The sequence below is a fragment of the Schistocerca cancellata genome, chromosome 8 (genome assembly GCF_023864275.1).
Source record: "Schistocerca cancellata isolate TAMUIC-IGC-003103 chromosome 8, iqSchCanc2.1, whole genome shotgun sequence".
Taxonomy (NCBI): domain Eukaryota; kingdom Metazoa; phylum Arthropoda; class Insecta; order Orthoptera; family Acrididae; genus Schistocerca; species Schistocerca cancellata.
In genome coordinates, this window is record NC_064633.1 from 307,965,216 (window position 1) to 307,983,469 (window position 18,254).

Below are 18,254 nucleotides of genomic sequence, written 5' to 3' on the forward strand. Positions count from 1 at the left end.
TGATTCCTACAGAGTGGATTTTGGGTTTCCAAAAACGACATGATACGCGAGCAAAAAACATGTTCTAATATTCTACAACAGGTCGATGTCAGAGATATAGGTCTATACTTTTGCGTATCTGCTCGACGACCCTTCTTGAAGAATGGGACTACCTGTGCTCTTTCCCAATCATTTGGAACCTACCGTTCCTCTAGAGACTTGCGGTACACGGCCGTTAGAAGGGGGGCAAGTTCTTTCGCGTACTCCTTGTATAATCGAATTGGTATCCCGACAGGTCCAGTGGATTTCCCTCTGTTGAGTGATTCCAGTTGCTTTTCTATTCCTTGGACACTTATTTCGATGTCAGTCAATTTTTGGTTTGTGCGAAGATTTAGAGAAGGAACTGCAGTGCGGTTTTCCTCTGTGAAACAGCTTAGGAAAAAGGTATTTAGTATTTCAGCTTTACGCGTGTCATCCTCTGTTTCAATGCCATCATCATCCCGGAGTGTCTGGATATGCTATTTCGAGCCACTTACTGATTTAACGTAAGACCTGAACTTCCTAGGATTTTCTGTCAAGTCGGTACATAGAATTTTAATTTCGAATTCACTAAACGCTTCACGCATAGCCCTCCTTACGCTGACTTTGACATCGTTTAGCTTCTGTTTGTCTGAGAGGTTTTGGCTGCGTTTAAACTTGGAGTGAAGCTCTCTTTGCTTTCGCAGTAGTTTCCTAACTTTGTTGTTGAACCACGGTGGGATTTTCGCGTCCCTCACAGTTTTACTCGGCATATACCTGTCTAAAACGCATTTTGCGATTGCCTCGAACATTTTCCATACACATTCAACATTATCAGTGTCGGAACAGAAATTTTCGTTTTGATCTTTTAGGTAGTCTCAAATCTGCCCTCTATTACTCTTGATAAACAGATAGACCTTCCTCCCTTTTTTTATATTCCTATTAACTTCCATATTCAGGGATGCTGTAAAGGCCTTATGATCACTGATTCCCTGTTCTGCACTTACAGAGTCGAAAAGTTCTGGTCTGTTTGTTATCAGTAGGTCCAAGATGTTATCTCCACGAGTCGTTATCTGTTTAATTGCTCGAGGTAATTTTCGGATAGTGCACTCAGTATAATGTCACTCGATGCTCTGTCCCTACCACCCGTCCTAAACATCCGAGTGTCCCAGTCTATATCTGGTAAATTGAAATCTCCACTTAAGACTATTACATGCTGAATAAATTTATGTGAAATGCATTCCAAATTTTCTCTCGGCTGTTCTGCCACTAATGCTGCTGAGTCGGGAGGTCGGTAAAAGGAGCCAATTATTAACCTAGCTCGGTTGTTGAGTGTAACCTCCACCCATAATAATTCACAGGAACTATCCACTTCTACTTCACTACAGGATAAACTACTACTAACAGCGACAAACACGCCACCACCGGTTGCATGCAATCTATCCTTTCTAAACACCATCTGTGCCTTTGTAAAAATTTCGGCAGAATTTATCTCTGGCTTCAGCCAGCTTTCTGTACCTATAACGATTTCAGCTGCGGTGCTTTCTATCAGCGCTTGAAGTTCCGGTACTTTACCAATGCAGCTTCGACAGTTTACAATTACAATACCGATTGCTGCTTGGTCCCCGCATGTCCTGACTTTGCCCCGCACCCTTTGAGGCTGTTGCCCTTTCTGTACTTGCCCGAGGACATCTAACCTAAAAAACCGCCCAGTCCACGCCGCACAACCCCTGCTACCCGTGTAGGCTCTTGCTGCGTGTAGTGGACTCCTGACCTATCCAGCGGAACCCGAAACCCCACCACACTATGGCGCAAGTTGAGGAATCTGCTGCCCACACGGTCGCAGAACCGTATCAGCCTTTGATTCAGACCCTCCACTCGGCTCTGTACCAAAGGTCCGCAATCATTGCTGTCGACGATGCTGCAGATGGTGAGCTCTGCTTTCATCCCGCTAGCGAGACTGGCAGTCTTCACCAAATCAGATAGCCGCCGGAAGCCAGAGAGGATTTCCTCCGATCCATAGCGACACACATCATTGGTGCCGACATGAGCGACCACCTGCAGATGGGTGCACCCTGTACCCTTCATGGCATCCGGAAGGACCCTTTCCACATCTGGAATGTTTCCCCCCGGTATGCACGCAGAGTGCACATTGGTTTTCTTCCCCTCTCCTCTGCCATATCCCTAAGGGGCCCTATTAGGCGCCTGACGTTGGAGCTCCCTACTACCAGTAAGCCCACCCTCTGCTCCTAGTGTGCTATCATTCCCCAAAATCCCGTTTCTATGTCTCAAGCGAATTTTTGTTGTTGTGGTCTTCAGTCGTGAGAGTGGTTTGATGCAGCTCTCCATGCTAGCTCTAATGTGCAAGCATCTTCATCTCCCAGTACTTACTGCAGCCTACATCCTCCTCAATCTGCTTAGTGTAGTCATCTCTTGGTCTCCCTCTACGACATTTACCCTCTAAGCTGCCCTCCAATGCTAAATATGTCATCCCTTGATGCCTCAGAACATGTCCTACCAACCGGTCCCTTCTTCTAGTCAAGTTGAGCCACAAGCTCCTCTTCTCCCCAATTCTATTCAATACCTCCTCATTAGTTATGTGATCTACCCATCTAATCTTCAGCATTCTTCTGTAGCACCACATTTCGAAAGCTTCTATTCTCATCTTGTCCAAACTATTTATCGTCCATGTTTCACTTCCATACATGGCTACACTCCATACAAATACTTTCAGAAACGACTTCCTGACACTTAAATCTATACTCGATGTTAATAAAATTTCTCTTCTTCAGAAACTCTTTCCTTGCCATTGCCAGTCTACATTTTATATCCTCTCTACTTCGGCCATCATCAGTTATTTTGCTCCCCAAATAGCAAAACTCCTTTACTACTCATTTCCTAATCTAGTTCCCTCAGCATCACCCGACTTAATTCGACACTACATTCCATTATCCTCGTTTTGCTTTTGTTGATGTTCATCTTATATCCTCCTTTCAAGACACTGTCCATTCCGTTCAACTGCTCTTCCAGGTCCTTTGCTGTCTCTGACAGAATTACACTGTCATCGGCGAACCTCAAAGTTTTCATGTCTTCTCCGACTTTTTCTTTTGTTTCCTCTACTGCTTGCTCAATATACAGCTCAATCGGTTTAGGAGGTATGAATATTTCATTCTCGCGGGCGTGGATTCGAAAGTGAACGCGCTACGTACGATCCTTTTCCTCGAGATCCGATGCAGATCGAAACCTCGTCCCAAGTCAATATGTTAGCTAAATTTCATAAGCAGCAACACACGGTGTAATAAGCATCAAACGCGAAATCATAGTGACCCCTATTTCTCGTTGCAATGTTTTCGAATATTGCTCGGTGTCTTACTTAAACGGGTAAGTAAGTTAGACTATTAGCGAGATGATGGGCACTTCGCCACGAAGCTGGTATAAAAAGATGGAAGTGACGAAAAAATTAATTACTTTTACTGGACAGATTCTGCAAAATCGTTTGGGAACTATTACAGAGTGGGCGCGCTTCGATTCTCCCGGTGCACTGCTTCGCCAGCCGGTGCGTGCAAAGAATGGGTACGCATCTCAATAAGCTCAGGATCAACGCGACACGAACGAAAAGTGCGCGTTGTGCTGTAGTGCCGTGTCACTTCATACTGCTACACTCGTCTCAATTTGCGCCACATCAAGCTGACAGCTAAACCAGTCACGTGCTGGCGAGATGCAGATGTAAACATTCCATTATTAGAGGGAGGGGCGCCTACCACGCCTTAATGACTTGCCAAAGTCTGGGGTCGCGTAGCGGTAAAACACAACAACAAAATTTTATAATTCCATCCACCAACAGAACAACGAATCTACGTAGCGTTATATAAATTCATATCGCCGAAATTCTGCTGCTCTAGACGTACAACTGCCGGACATCAAGAAAATAGCAAACTTTTGTAATACCATCTACCAGCAGAATGATGAGTCTACATGGAATTGTATAAATTCATACTGTCGAAATTCTCCGGCTACACACACACAACCATCGATCTTCAATACTCCGTCAAATCCTTGTAAATCCATTCCATGAGAATTAGGAGCCTACATAATCATCATCATCATCAAGACTGATTATGACTTTCAGCGTTCAGTCTGGAGCATAGTCCCCCTTATAAAATTCCACCATGGTCCCCTATTCAGTGCTAACGTTGGTGCCTGTTCTGACGTTAAGCCTATTACTTCAAAATCATTCTTAACCAAATCCAGGTTCCTTCTCCTTGGTATACCCCGACCCCTCCTACCCTCTACTGCTGAACTCATGAGCCTCTTGGGTAATCTTGCTTCTCCCATGTGTGTAACATGACCCCACCATCTAAGCCTGTTCGCCCTGACTGCTACATCTATAGAGTTCATTCCCAGTTTTTCTTTGATATCCTCATTGTGGATACCCTCCTGCCATTATTCCCATCTACTAGTTCCTGCAATCATCCTAGCTACTTGTATATCCGTAAACTCAACCTTATTGATAAGGTAACCTCAATCCACCTAGCTTTCGCTCCCATACAACAAAGTTGGTCGAAAGATTGAACGGTGCACAGGTAACTTAGTCTTACTACTGACTTCCTTCTTGCAGAAGAGAGTAGTTCGTAGCTGAACGCTCACTGCATTATCTTTGCTACAGCTCGCTTCCAGTTCTTTCACTATGTTGCCATCCTGTGAGAATACGCATCCTAAGTACTTGAAATCATCCACCTGTTCTAATTTTGTTCCTCCTATTTGATACTCAATCCGTTTATATCTCTTTCCCACTGACATTACTTTCGTTTTGGAGATGCTAATCTTCATACCATAGTCCCTACATTTCTGATCTACCTCTGAAATATTACTTTGCAAATTTTCAATCGAATCTGTCATCACAACTAAGTCATACGCATATGTGAGACTGCTTATTTTGTATTCACATATCTTAATCTCACCCAACCAGTCTACTGTTTTCAATATATGATCCATAATTAATATGAACAACAGTGGAGACAGGTTGCAGCCTTGTCTTACCCCTGAATCTACTCTGAACCGTGAACTCAGTTTACCATCATCTCTAACTGCTGCCTGACTATCTATGTAAAGACCTATAATTGCTTACAAAAGTTTGCCACCTATTCCATAATCTCGTAGAACAGGCAATAACTTCCTCCTAGGAACCCGGTCATATGCCTTTTCTAGATCTATAATGCATAGATACAATTCCCTGTTCCACTCGTAACACTTCTCCATTATTTGCCGTAAGCTAAAGATCTGGTCCTGACAACCTCTAAGAGGCCTAAACCCACACTGATTTTCATCCAATTTCTCCTCAACTAACACTCGCGCTTTCCTTTCAACAATACCTGAGAACATTTTACCCATAACGCTGATTAAAGAGATACCTCTGTAGTTGTTACAATCTTTTCTGTTTCCATGTTTAAAGACTGGTGTGATTACTGCTTTCGTACAGTCTGATGGAACCTGTCCCGACTGCCACGCCATTTCGATTATCCTGTGTAGCCATTTAAGACTTGACATTCCACTCTATTTGATGAGTTCCGACTTAATTTCATCTACCCCAGCCGCTTTATTGCACTATAATCTATTGACCATTTTCTCTACTTCCTCAAATGTGATCCTATTTCCATCATCATTCCTATCCCATTGTACATCGAAATCTGAAACATTACTGATCGTATTTTCACCTACATTGAGCAACTCTTCAAAATATTCCCTCCCTCTGCCCAAGGCATCAACAGGATTCACCAGCAGTTTTCGTGACCTGTCCAAAATACTTGTCATTTCCTTCTTACCTCCCTTTCGAAGACAGCTAATTACACTCCAGAATGGTTTTCCAGCAGCTTGACCCAAAGTCTCCAACCTGTTTCCAAAGTCTTCCCAAGATTTCTTCTTGGATGCTGCAATTATCTGTTTGGTTTTGTTTCTTTCTTCAACATAACTTTTTCTGTCTACCTGAGTTCTAATATTTAGCCATGTTTAATACTCCTTCCAGTTCCTTTTACAGCAGGGCCGGCCAAACGCTGGACAGTGTGCAGACGTGCGGAGGTGTTGCACATGTGCGCACGTGTGCGACAGCGAGCGACAGCGATATCTGTTATTAGACATGTTTCCTAAATGAACGGCGGCGGCTCCACTTCCCTGTGGGACAAGCAAGAGCGCTTCATACCCAGTCTCGTTTACCCCTGGTGACCGTAACCTTAACAGAGAAGTACTGAGAAATGGCAAATACTGTGAAAAAGCAAAGGACGGAAGATCTATGTTCTCAGTCGTTTAAAAATGACTGGCAACGGCAATTCTTTTTTGTTGCCGTTGGTGAAAACTCAGTGTTTTCTGTGCCCCCGAATAATAGGCGTCCAGTGTAAGTTTTCAATTGAAGGACATTACAATACATATCACAAAGACGAGTGTACTGTACTCAACAATGAAGAACGGCAATCAAAATTAAATGTCCTTCAGAAAATGGATGAGACACATCAACTCGGTTTTACTGTACGTCAAAGTAACTGATACTTCTTGAACTCTTAGTTTCTTGTGTTACATTTATGCCTGTTTTACTGTACGCTGTACAATGTAGTACTGTTTTCAATTTTCCAGAATGACAACCACACTAAATCTTCACTGCGAGCAAGTTTTAAAATCGCATTAAGAATTGCACAATCTGGGAAACCATTTTCCGAAGGGGAGTTTGTGAAGGGGTGTCTGACTGATGCTGCAGAACTTGTGTGTCCCACGAACATAAGCAGGTTTCGAGAAATCAGTCTATCCAAACAAACAGTGACAAGACGTATCAGTGCTATGGCCGGCGATCTGCACAGGCAGCTATAAATAAGGCTAAATACTTTGTTGCTTTCTCTGTAGCGCTCGATGAAGCAACAGATCTTACAGATACAGCCCATGCTGTGATATACATACGAGGTGTCGATAACGCACTTTGTGTAACAGAGGAGCGACATCTGTGCGTAGAAACGTGCACTACATGAACGCTGACGGCTGTGGTGTGCACGCTGTGACCCGGAAGTTGCACATGTGCAGGAGCACCGCACGCGTGCAGAATTTCTGGCCGGCCCTGTTTTACAGGCTGCCTTGACTGTGTCATTCCACCAAGCTGTTTGCTTGACCCTACCTTTACACACTACTGTTGCAAGACATTCTTTAGCCACTTCTAGTACTGTGTCCATGTACCTTGTCCATTCCTTTTCCAATGACTGTAATTGACTGCATTCAACTAACTGGTACCTTTCTGAGATCACTGTTATGTACTTGTCCTTCATTTCCTTATCCTGAAGTTTCTTCATTCTTATCCTCTTACATATGGACCTGACCTCCTGCACTTTAGGCCTCACATTACCAATTTCACTGCAGATTAAATAGTGATCAGTGTCATCTAAGAATCCCCTGAATACACGTGTATCCCTCACAGCCTTCCTGAATTCCTGATCTGTAATTGCATAGTCAATGACAGATCTGGTTCCCCTGCCTTCCCATGTATACCGGTGAATGTTCTTATGTTTAAAAATACATAACATTGCATAAAATCAGAACCATCGAAATCGACAAAAATCAGCAAAAAAGAGACTATAATCAAGGAACAAACATCTATGAAAGATACCAGTTTGTGTAAAGCGTTTATCATTTTACTACATATTCAATGTATGATTTACTGCATTCCGATTACTATAACTAATGTACTGTTTCATTTTCACATGAAAATACGTTTTTAATTGAAATTAATGTGAACACATTGAAACAATAGTTCATGTGCACAATTCCCAAACGTTTTGTACGAACAACTATATCAGAAAGAATATAAACATTTCTCAAGTAATGTTTCGAAATCTTGAATCCAGTTTATAAATGAAATGGCTTCAAGCCTTCATGGGGCGAATGAAGCACTACATGGATAGATCGAAGTAATTTCATGGAAACTTTACGTCACCAAAACAACAGAAAGCAGAAAAATCTGCACTTATTTATTTATTTATTGTAAATGACTTCAAATCTGAATAACTTATGTCAATTAATTTTGCGAAATATAATTATTATGTCATAAATAATATTTCTAAGATAAAACGGCAGTGAGCCTGTGGCTGGTTATTATCGGTTGCAACATTCTTTTTATTTGTTTCGTTTTAGTTTAGAAAGTAAGTGAAGAGTGTTCCTGCTCGGGTCTCTCTCTCTCTGTCTTGTCTGTTAGCATCGATGCTGATAGGGCGCGCTAAAGTTCGGTTCCTTGCGTATCTTTAATTAATCTTTCTTTTGTGTAGACAAATACGATATAAGTGGCATGTATTAGCTTTAGAACCATTTGAAATTAAATTAGTAGAAAGTCGTTGTCTCATGAGATCTCATTTTAATAGTTCTCCTAATGGAAATATGATACATGAAATGTTTTAATGCTTTTTTGTTACAGCCAACTACCAATACGAGCTTAACGGATCGTGTCGTGGAGACACAATGGCCGAACACAATTAGTATCCTGTCATTTACTCATCTGAAGCATGTTACAGCGTCCCTGAGATTAATTGCCGATCGTCACGAAGCGTTTTGAAATCTTGAACGCGAGAACGGAACTTTAAATGATCTGCCCAAAGTCTCCAAGCTATGATTCCGTTTCGCCCGTAAATAACAGACACAGGCTCAGCAGAGGCGATTAATTTCAATTTCTATTTAAAGTCAAATTATCACATATTTTGGTAATCTTGCATGAGCCGATGCGTCTCACTGCCTGTCGCTTTTCAATATTCCCTTTCTTGGAGCGACAGCCAGGCATGCGTACTAAGCCACAGCTAAATTTAAAACACTAGAAAACATAAAAATCACAAAAGAAATCTGGTAGTTAAATTTAATGAAAGAATAATTTTCAATACCTTCATTACGTACAAGTGGTGAGATACAAATTAACATCCAGAAGTAAAGTTGTACTTAATGTCTATAGTAATTTGAAAATTGACGCCCCATTTAAGAATGTATGTCTTAAAACTTGTGTATGCAGACGGACTAATATTACTTTCTAAATGCTTTTGGATTGTGATGAGTAAGAAGTATGTATCCATAAAGACAATTATGAATAAATAATTATTAATACTTTGCATCAAACAATGCTAGATCATGTCTTTCGCTGCATTGTTACGGTGTGTTTTGCAACATATAAGGGTAGTTATAATTAAACATCCGCTATTAGAGAGGGTTCCCACGAAAAATTAGTGATCGTAGGATAACGAAGATATGTGGGAACATTTGTTAGGATATGCGTAAGACAAATAACGAGTAAACCATTCAAAGAAAAAAAGAAAGATAATTTCCACATCAGTCGGCAACATTTGTAAGTAGTGTACCATGTTTACGTTCCAGTGCAACAACCATCATCGTCCACGACAGACTGGAACCACACTAGAGATGTCATTTCACAACTGTTCGCATCACGACAATGAAATGTTGAGGCATCGTGACACAGTTCGTGCAATGCTTGAAGAACGCACATTGCTTCCAGCGTTCTCAGCCATATCAACAGTAACTTCTTTAACGATTTGGGGCGCAACTGGCCGTCGTCATCTCCAAGTAGCGACTATCAGACAGTCAGTTAATTCAGACTTGGGAATCATGTTCTTCAACCCCGATGCGAAACGAGGACCTCTTCTTGTTACCTTAATGCATCGATACTCCACAACAGTAGCAGCAATATTGCTGTTGTTTTGATAAAACAGATTTACGACTAAGGCCCTGCTCACATTGTTCACACTCTCGCTCACTGTCTGCAACTGCAATGTACACCGATGCTTGTGTTTGAAACGTTAGTCGCCGTACCAGGACCGGCGCCTAATGGCAAGTCATGACACTAAGAGTACTAACAAAGCAAATCCATCGGCTCACGTTCTGAGAATCGTTCCTATAAATGTGGTCGGAAAGACTGACTCAGAATATAGGAAAACGAAAAAAAACCAGCGGTGAAATTTAAAGCAAGGGCCATAACATTAGGAGTGCAATGGGAATTCCACTGTTCAATGCAGAAGAGAGAGCAGATAGGTAGAAAGATTACGATGAATGACTCTTTGAGGGGAAGGACTTGTCTGATGATGTGATAGAAGAAGTAACAGAAGTCATATAGAAGAGATAGTGGATCCACTATTAATAACAGAATTAGAATGAGATTTGGAAGGGTTAAAATCAAATAAGGCAGAAGGGATAAATAACATTCCAGCAGAATTTCTAAAATCATTGGGGTTAGTGACAACTAAACGACTATTCAAGTTAGTGTATGGAATGCATGCGTCTTGCTATATACCATCTGACTTTCGAAAATAACATCGTTTACATAATTCCAAATACTCTGCAAGTGGAAGAATTATTGCACAATCAGCTTAACAGCTCACACACCAAACTTGCTGTCAATAATAATACGTAGAAGAACGGAAAAGAAAACTGAGGATGTCTTAGATGACGATCAGTTTGGCTTTAGGAAAGGTAGAGGCACCGGAGAGGCAGTTCTGACGTTGTGGTTAATAATGGAAACAAGAATATAGAAAAATGAACACACGTTCATAGTTGACCTGAAAGGGCATTCGACAATGTCAAATGGTGCACGATATATAGATTCTGATGAAAATAAGGGTAAGCATTAGGGACACACGGGTAATATACAATATGTACGAGAACCAAGACGGAACAAAACGAGTGGAAAACCAAGAATGAGCTGCTCATATTGAAAAGGGTGTTAGACAGGGATGTGTGTCACCCCTACCTTTCAATCTTTACATCAAAGAAGCAATGACGGAACTGAAAGGAAGGTTAAAGAGTGGATTAAAATTCAGGGTGAAAGTATATCAATCATAAGATTCGCTGATGACGTTGCTATCCTCAGTGGAAGTGAAGACGAGTTACAGAATCTGCTGAAAGGAATGAACAGTCAAATGAGTACGAAATATGGTTTGAGGGTACAGCGAAAAAAGAAAAAAGTTATGAGAAGTAGAAGAAATGAGAGCAGCGAGAAACTTAACAGCAGAACTGGTAATCATGTTGCAGATAACGATGTGGAATTCTGCTATGCAGTCAGCAAAATAATACATGACAGACAGAGCAAGGACTATATAAGAAGCAGACTGTCACTGGCAAAAAGGACATTGCTGGCCAAGAGGAGTCTACTAGTAAAAATTATAGGCCTTAATCTGAGGAAAACATGTCTGAGAATGTACATTTAGAGCACAATATTGTATGGTAGTGAGACATGGTTTGCGGGACTACTGAAAAAGAGGAGAACCGAAGTGTTTGAGATGTGGTGCTACAGAAGAATGTTGAAAATTAGGTGGACAGATAAGGTAAGGAAGGAGGAGGTTCTCCAGAGAATCGGCGAGGAAAGGGATGTATGGAAATCACTAACAATAAGATTGGAACAAGATGCTAGGATGTCTGTTAAGGCACTATGGAATAAATTCAATGGTGCTAGTGGGCGCTCCAGAGGACAGAAACTGAGGAGAAAGATAGCGACTGGAGTTCATCCTGCAAATAACTGAGGACGTAGGTGCAAGCGCTGCTCTCCGAGATGAAGAAGCTGATGGAGGAGAGGAATTCGTGGTGGGTCTCATTAAAGCAGTCAGAAGACTAATGACAGAAAGAGAAAGAAAAGCAGCGAGTCGTCATATTGTAGATGGCAGCCTGCGCTAATGCTAGTTACTGTCTTTACTATTTCACTTGCAAATCACGCAAAGGAAAATTACTGTCTATATGCTTCCGTACCAGTCTCACAAGAGATGTACTTTGGCGACGGTAGAATGGTTCTTCATTTTGTCTCAAATGCACGTTCTTTATACTGTCTCAGTAGCATGCCGCGAAAAAGAACATCTCCTTTCGTCCAGGAAGGATTCTTTTCTGTTCCGGTTTTCCCACAGTCCAAGTTTCACTACCATACACTGCTATGCCACAAATGTACATTCTCAGAAGTTTATTCCTCAAATCAAAACCTATATTTGATACTAGTAGACTTCTATAGGTCAGGAACACCCTTTACGCCAGTGCTACTCTGTTTTTGATGCCCTTCCTCCGTCCGTCATGCGTTGTTTTACTCGTAAAGTAGCAATTCCATAAGTTCAGCTACTTCGTGATCACCAGCCCAGTTATTAAGTTTCTCGCTACTCTTATTTCTGCTATTTCTCATTACCCTTGTCTTTCTTCGATTTACTCTCACTAAATATTCTCTGTTTGTCGGATTGTTCATTCTATTCAACACATCCTGTAACTCCTAGTCACTTTCACTGACGATAGTAATGTCGTCAGTGGATTTTATCTTAGGTGCCCTCTGTCTATGAATTTTAATTCCACTCTTGTAGCTTTCTTTAATTTCCTCCATTGTTTCTTCTATGTATAGTTTGAATATTAAATGGCAAGCAATTTGTTCTTGGTCTTCAACTCTTATTGTCCCTCTTGGTCCTTGTACATATTTATATCACCCGTATGTCCCTATAGCTTACCCGTACTTTTCTCAGAATTTCGCCCATCCTACATCATTTTACATTGTCGAACGCTAATCCTAAGAATGTATATCGATTTTTCTGTGCTCCTACTTCCATTATCAAACGAAACGTCAGAATTACGATTCTGGCGCCTTTACCTTTCCTAAAGTCAAAGTAATGGTCATCTAACACAACGCAATTTTCTTTCCATTCTTCTATACAGGGTGGTCCATTGATCGTGACCAGGCCAAATATCTCACGAAATAAGCGTCAAACGAAAAAACTATAAAGAGCGAAACTTGTCTAGGTTGAAGGGCCCGCTGTATGGCGCCGCCATAGGTCAATCGGATATCAACTGCGTTTTTTTTTTAATTACGAACCCCCATTTTTTGTAACATATTCGTGCAGGACGTAAAGAAATATGAATGTTTTAGTTGGACAACTTTTTTCGCTTTTTGATAGATGGCGCTGTAATAGTCACAAATATATGGCTCACAATTTTAGACGAAGAGTTGTTAACAGGTAGGTTTTTTAAATTAAAATACAGAACGTAGGTACCTTTGAACATTTTATTTCGGTTGTTCCAATGTGATACATGTACCTTTGTGAACTTTCTGATTACGCATGCTGTTACAGCGTGATTACCTGTAAGTACCACATTATTGCAATAAATGCTCAAAATGATGTCCGTCAACCTCAATGCATTTGGCAATACGTGTAACGACATTCCTCTCCAGCCGGTCATTGTGGCCGAGCGGTTCTAGGCGCTACAGTCCGGAACCGCGTGACCGCTACGGTTGCAGGTTCGAATCCTGCCTCGGGCATGGATGTGTGTGATGTCCTTAGGTTAGTTAGGTTTAAGTAGTTCTAAGTACTAGGGGACTGATGACCTCAGATGTTAAGTTCCATAGTGCTCAGAGCCATTTGAACCATTTTTTGAATTCCTCTCAACAGCGAGTAGTTCGCCTTCCGTAATGTTCGCACATGCATTGACAATGCGCTGACGCATGATGTCAGGCGTTGTCGGTGGATCACGTTAGCAAATATCCTTCAACTTTCCCCACGGAAAGAAATCCGGGGACGGCAGATCCGGTGAACGTGCGAGCCATGCTATGGTGCCTCGACAACCAATCCATCTGTCATGAAACATGCTACTCAACACCGCTTCAACCGCACGCGAGCTATGTGCCGGACATCCATCATGTTCGAAGATCATTGCCATTCTGTCATGCAGTGAAACATCTTGTAGTAACATCGGTAGAACATTATGTAGGAAATCAGCATACATTGCACCATTTAGACTGGCATCGATAAAATGGTGCCAAGTATCCTTCCTCCCATAATGCCGCACCACACATTAACCCGCCAAGGTCACTGATGTTCCACTTGTCGCAGCCAAAGTGGATTTTCCGTTGTCCAACAGTGCATATTATGCCGGTTTACGTTACTGCTGTTGGTGAATGACGCTTCGTCGCTAAATAGCACGCGTGCAAAACATCTGTCATCGTCCCGTAATTTCTCTTGTGCCCAGTGGCAGAACTGTACACTACCTTCAAAGTCGTCGCCATGCAATTCCTGGTGCATAGAAATATGTTACGGGTGCAATCGATGTTGATGTAGCACTCTCAACACCAACGTTTTTGAGTTTCCTGATTCTCGCACAGTTTGTCTGCTACTGGTGCGCGTATTAGCCGCACAATCAGCATGGACATCATCATTTGTAGCAGGTCGTGGCTGACGTTTTACATGTGGCTGAACACTTTCTGTTTCCTTAAATAACGTAACTATCCGGCGAACGTTCCGGACACTTGGATGATGTCGTCCAGGATACCGAGGAGCATACGTAGCATCCTCCCGTTGGGCATTTTCATCACAATAGTCATACATCAACACGATATCGACGTTTTCCGTAATTGGTAAACGGTCCATTTTAACACGGGTAATGTATCACGAAGCAAATACCGTCCACACCGGCGGAATGTTACGTGATACTACTTACTTATACGTTTGTGACTATTACAGCGCCATCTATCACAAAGCGAAAAAAGTGGTCAAACTCAAACATTCATATTTCTTTACGTACTGCACTAATATGTAATAAAAAATGGTGGTCCCTATTAAAAAAAAAACGCAGTTGATATCAGTTTGACTTATGGACGCGCCATCTAGCGGGCCAATCATAGCACCATCTGGTCAAGCTAGACGAGTTTCGTTATTTGTATTTTTTCGTTTGACGTTTATTTCGTGAGATATTTGCCCCGGTCACTATCAATGGACCACCCTGTATACTATTTTTGCCAGCAACTTCAATGCATGTGCTGTTAAGCTGAATGTGTAACACTATTCGCACTTGTCGTCTCTTGCAACCTTCGGAATTGTGTGGATGGTGTTTTTCCGTATGTCTGATGGTATGCCGTCGGACTCATATATTCTACACACCAAAGTGAGTAGTCGTTTTGTTGTCACGTACCCCTATGATTTTAGAAATTCTGGTGGAATATTGTCTGTCGCTTCTGCGATATGAGAACCTATGTTTTCCAAAACTCTTTCAAATCCTTATCGACTCCTATTTCTTCTTTTATTACATCATCAGACATGTCTTTCCCCTCATGCATGCCTTCAATGTATTCTCTCTGCCTATTAGCTCTCTCCTCTGTATTTAACAGCGGAATTCCCATTGTATTCTTAGTGTTACCAACCTTGCATTTAATTCCAAAGAAAGTTGTTCTGACTTTTCTATATGCTGTATTAGTCCTTCCGATAATCATTTCTTTTTCGAATTCTTAAATTTTCCATGCAGCCTTTTTGCATTAGCTTTCCTGCACTACCTATATATTCTAGTCCTAAGTGACTTGTATTATTGTATTGCTGAATGGCTCTGAACATCTTTGTACTTTTTTCTTTCATCGATCAACTGGAGCATTTCTTCTGTTACACTTTGTCTCTTCGTGGTTACCTTCTTTGTACCTATGTTTCTCCTCTCAATTTCTGTGATGCCCTTTTTAGAGACTTCCATTCATCTTCAACTGAACAGGCTGCTGAACCATTCCTCATCGTGGAATCTGTAGCACTCTAGAACTCCAAGCCTATCCCTTTACACCTTAGCACTTCCGTATTCCACTTATTTGCGCACAGATTCCTACTAACTAGTCTCTTAAACTTCAGCCTACTCTTCATCACTACTAAATTTCTATCGGTGTTTATTTCCGCTCTAGGGTACGGCTTACAAGGCAATATATGTTTTCGGAAAATCTACCTGACCATGACATAATATAACTGAAATATTCCCGTACATCCCGGCCTTTTCCAAGTACACCTCCTCCTCTTGTGATCCTTGGATAGACTATTCGCTGCTACTGGCTGCAATTTACTACAGAACTCGATTAGTCTTTCACCTCTCTCATTCCTAATACCATGCCCATATAATCCTGTAACACTTTCTTTTATTCCTTCCCTTACAACCGCATTCCAGTCCCCCATGAATATTAGATTTTCATCTCCCTTTACGTAACGAATGACCCCTTCAGTATCCTCAAATGTATTGTGTATCTCCCCAACTTGCGTCTGCGACGTCGGCATGTGTAAATGAGTTATTCTTGTCGGTGAGGTTTTGCTGTCGAGTCTGATGAGAACAAGCCCATTGTTGAACTGTTCACAGAAACTCACTCCATGCCGTACCTTCTTGTCCTACCGAATTCGACACCCGTGATACCATTTTCTGCTGCTGTTAGCATTACACCATATGCATCTGTCGAGGAATTCTTATCCTCTTTCCATTTCACTTCGCTAACCACCACAGAATCTAGATTGACCCTTAGCATTTCCACTTTCAGATTTACTAGCTTTCCTGCCCATTTCAAACTTCTGACATTCCGCGTCTCGAGTCATAGTACGTCATCCTTCCATTGGTCATAAAATCTTTGTCTCATGGTCATCTTCATCTTGGCACTCCATTCTAAAGCTGTCTGTACTTGCAGAAGTGTTGCTGTTGTAGAATGTTGTGCAAGAACTAAACCCGTCGATTATGTCCAATTAATGTTCAATGGGACTCATGTCGGGCGATCTGGGTTGCCAGATTCTTCACTCGGAATGTCCAGAATCTCTAACAGTTGTGGCACAGTGACATGAAATCTTTGTTGTGCAACGTCTATGAATGGCTAAGAATGGTTTCAAAGTAGCTGAACAAAACTATTTCCAGTCTGTCATCGGTTCAGTTTGACCAGAGGACACAGCCGACCCCATTTGAGCACAGCACACACCATTATGGAAGCATCACCAGCTTGCACAGTGCCTCTTGACAATTTGGGTCCATGGCTTCGTGGGGGTCTGCGCCACACTCGAACCTTACCAACACCTCTTACCAACTGACATCGGGACTCGTCTCATTATGGCACGGTTTTGCAGAGTCGTCTAGGATCCAACCGATATGGTCCCGAGCACAAGAGAGCAGTTGCAGGCGATGTCGCGCGGTTAGCAAAGGCACTCGCGATGGTCGTCTGCTGCTATAGACCATTAAAGCCAAACTTCAGCGCACTGTCCTAACTGATACGTATGTCGTACGTCCCACACTGGTTTCTGCTTTCCTTTTCGCACTGACAACTATACACAAATGTGGCTGATCTCGGTTGTTGAGTGACGGCCGTATGCCAATGAGACGTCTGTGGTGAGAGGTAATGCCTGGAACTTGGTGTTGTCGTCACACTCCCGACACTGCAGATCTCGGAGTAATGAAGTCCCAAACGATTTATGAAATTAAATGTCCCATGCATCTTACTCCAGTTATCATTCCGCGTTAATTCACGTCGTTCGGCCAACATCTTGTAGGAAACGTTTTCACATGGATCACCCGAGTATAAATGATAGCTCGGCCAATGCACTGCCCTCTTATTCCTTGTGTACACGATACTACCGCCGTCTATGTAAGTTCATATAGCTATCCCAAGACATTTGTCATCTCATTGTATTCTGATCGTGCGTCTGAACATAGACAAATGATATGGAAGAACGCCACCTATGTCAGATTACGTCATCTCTTCAGTACAGAGTCGCGAGACGTCAGTTTGGCTTTCAATTATGCCCATATGTATATATGTCATTGATAAGCACTGGAAAATTGAGGCTCTCTCGAAAGCAGTCCTTGATTGGTCGTACTTTTCTAATAAAACGACCTGAAATGTCATATTGGTGGGTAAAGCATTATTTCCACATGCGTGTGTACGTATGCCGTTTAAGGCAACGAAATATGAAGTGTGGATCAAAAACGCGTTGTTCTTGGTACAATTTGTTATAATGGAACGTCTTTTGATGACATATACAGGAGTAAAGCCTTCAGTAGATGGAAAGATCTAAAGCATGCCCGTAAATCGCGCTTGATAGGTGTAGTGTAATGAGGAGAGACGCAGATTACTAATGCAATTAACAATGTGTTGTTAGTTGGCCTCTCACTGGATCCAAATAAATTTCTACTCATCTTAGCCTTTTCTAATGGGTTCTCATATCTTCTTATTAGTTTAGTAGAAGAATATTTTATAATACAGGGTGATTCATAATGAATACCACAACTTTAAAAATGTGTATTTAATGTAAGAAACATAATATAACTTTCTGTTATACATCATTACAAAGAGTATTTAAAAAGTTTTTTTTCACTCAAAAACAAGTTCAGAGATGTTCAATATGGCCCCCTCCAGACACTCGAGCAATATCAACCCGATACTCCAACTCGTTCCACACTCTCTGTAGCATATCAGGCGTAACAGTTTGGATAGCTGCTGTTATTTCTCG